Genomic DNA, 2,500 nt, shown 5'->3' on the forward strand with positions numbered 1-2,500 from the left:
TCCTGCCAAGGCAGCAACTACTCTTCCTGGGGTTTATTATGGATCCCCATTAGTTCCTGCCAAGACAGCAGCTACTCTTCCTGGGGTTTATTATGGATCCCCATTAGTTCCTGCCAAGGCATCAGCTACTCTTCCTGGGGTTTATTATGGATCCCCATTAGTTCCTGCCAAGACAGCAGCTACTCTTCCTGAGGTTTATTATGGATCCCCATTAGTTCCTGCCAAGACAGCAGCTACTCTTCCTGGGGTTTATTATGGATCCCCATTAGTTCCTGTCGAGGCGGCAGCTACTCTTCCTGGGGTTTATTATGGATCCCCATTAGTTCCTGCCAAGACAGCAGCTACTCTTCCTGGGGTTTATTATGGATCCCCATTAGTTCCTGCCAAGACAGCAGCTACTCTTCCTGGGTTCCAGCAAATATTAAGGCAGTAATATACATTATAGTACCATTTTTAAACATTGAAATATATTTAACAACAGATTTCACACCACATTAAGCGTGTACCCTCAGGCCACTACTCTACTACTACACACAATCCAGGTGTACTGTGTGTATACTGTGTACATGTGTGTATAGTGTTTAAGTTGTGTGTATAGTGTGTATGTTGTGTGTATAGTGTATATGTTGTATGTGTGTGACTCTTTACAGTCCTTGCTGTTCCATAAGGTGTATTTGTATCAGTTTTTTTTCCAAATCTGATAGACTGTAGTATATATGTAGTATACACACCTTAATCTGATAGACTGTAGTATATATGTAGTATACACACCTTAAATCTGATAGACTGTAGTATATATGTAGTATACACACCTTAATCTGATAGACTGTAGTATATATGTAGTATACACACCTTAAATCTGATAGACTATAGTATATATGTAGTATACACACCTTAAATCTGATAGACTGTAGTATATATGTAGTATACTCACCTTAAATTTGATAGACTGTAGTATACAGTGGGGAGAACAAGTATTTGATACACTGACGATTTTGCAGGTTTTCCTACTTACAAAGCATGTAGAGGTCTGTAATTTTTATCATAGGTACACTTCAACTGTGAGAGACGGAATCTCAAACAAAAATCCAGAAAATCACATTGTATGATTTTTAAGTAATTAATTTGCATTTTATTGCATGACATAAGTATTCCATACATTAGAAAAGCAGAACTTAATATTTGGTACAGGAAACCTTTGTTTGCAATTACAGAGATCATACGTTTCCTGTAGTTCTTGACCAGGTTTGCACACACTGTAGCAGGGATTTTGGCCCACTCCTCCATACAGACCTTCTCCAGATTCTTCAGGTTTCGGGGCTGTCGCTGGGCAATACGGACTTTCAGCTCCCTCCAAAGATTTTCTATTGGGTTCAGAACTGGAGACTGGCTAGGCCACTCCAGGACCTTGAGATGCTTCTTACGGAGCCACTCCTTAGTTGCCCTGGCTATGTGTTTCGGGTCGTTGTCTTGCTGGAAGACCCAGCCACGACCCATCTTCAATGCTCTTACTGAGGGAAGGAGGTTGTTGGCCAAGATCTCACGATACATGGCCCCATCCATCCTCCCCTCAATACAGTGCAGTCATCCTGTCCCCTTTGCAGAAAAGCATCCCCAAAGAATGATGTTTCCACCTCCATGCTTCACGGTTGGGATGGTGTCTTGGGGTTGTACTCATCCTTCTTCTTCCTCCAAACACGGCGAGTGGAGTTCAGACCAAAAATATCTATTTTTGTCTCATCAGACCACATGACCTCCTCCCATTCCTCCTCTGGATCATCCAGATGGTGATTGGCAAACTTCAAACGGGCCTGGACATGCGCTGGCTTGAGCAGGGGGGCCTTGCGTGCTCTGCAGGATTTTAATCCATGACGGCGTAGTGTGTTACTAATGGTTTTCTTTGAGACTGTGGTCCCAGCTCTCTTCAGGTCATTGACCAGGTCCTGCCATGTAGTTCTGGGCTGATCCCTCACCTTCCTCATGATCATTGATGCCCCACGAGGTGAGATCTTGCATGGAGCCCCAGACTGAGGGTGATTGACTGCCATCTTGAACTTCTTCCATTTTCTAATAATTGCGCCAACAGTTGTTGCCTTCTCACCAAGCTGCTTACCTATTGTCCAATTGTATCCCTGATGTCCTTACACAGCTCTCTGGTCTTGCCCATTGTGGAGAGGTTGGAGTCTTTTTGATTGAGCGTGTGGACAGGTGTCTTTTAAACAGGTAACGAGTTCAAACAGGTGCAGTTAATACAGGTAATGAGTGGAGAACAGGAGGGCTTCTTAAAGAAAAACTAACAGGTCTGTGAGAGCCGAAATTCTTACTGGTTGGTAGGTGATCAAATACTTATGTCATGCAATAAAATGCAAATTAATTACTCATACAATGTGATTTTCTGGATTTTTGTTTTAGATTCCGTCACTCAGAGTTGAAAATGACAGACCTCTACATGCTTTGTAAGTAGGAAAACCTGCAAAATCGGCAGTGTATCAAATATTTG

At 42.6% G+C, this 2,500-nt stretch overlaps 1 protein-coding gene and 1 long non-coding RNA gene across 3 annotated transcripts in view; one reads left to right on the forward strand and one right to left on the reverse strand.

Annotated features, from left to right (window-relative positions):
* The window catches only part of LOC139420869 (uncharacterized), a 247,742-nt gene that overhangs the window by 67,449 nt on the left and 177,793 nt on the right, over nt 1-2,500 (forward strand). The gene's annotated exons all lie outside the window — the stretch shown is intronic.
* LOC139420821 (phospholipid-transporting ATPase ID-like) overlaps nt 1-2,500 on the reverse strand; it is a 151,904-nt gene that overhangs the window by 30,694 nt on the left and 118,710 nt on the right. The window lies entirely within an intron of this gene.

The sequence above is a fragment of the Oncorhynchus clarkii genome, chromosome 2 (genome assembly GCF_045791955.1).
Source record: "Oncorhynchus clarkii lewisi isolate Uvic-CL-2024 chromosome 2, UVic_Ocla_1.0, whole genome shotgun sequence".
Classification (NCBI taxonomy): Eukaryota; Metazoa; Chordata; class Actinopteri; order Salmoniformes; family Salmonidae; genus Oncorhynchus; species Oncorhynchus clarkii.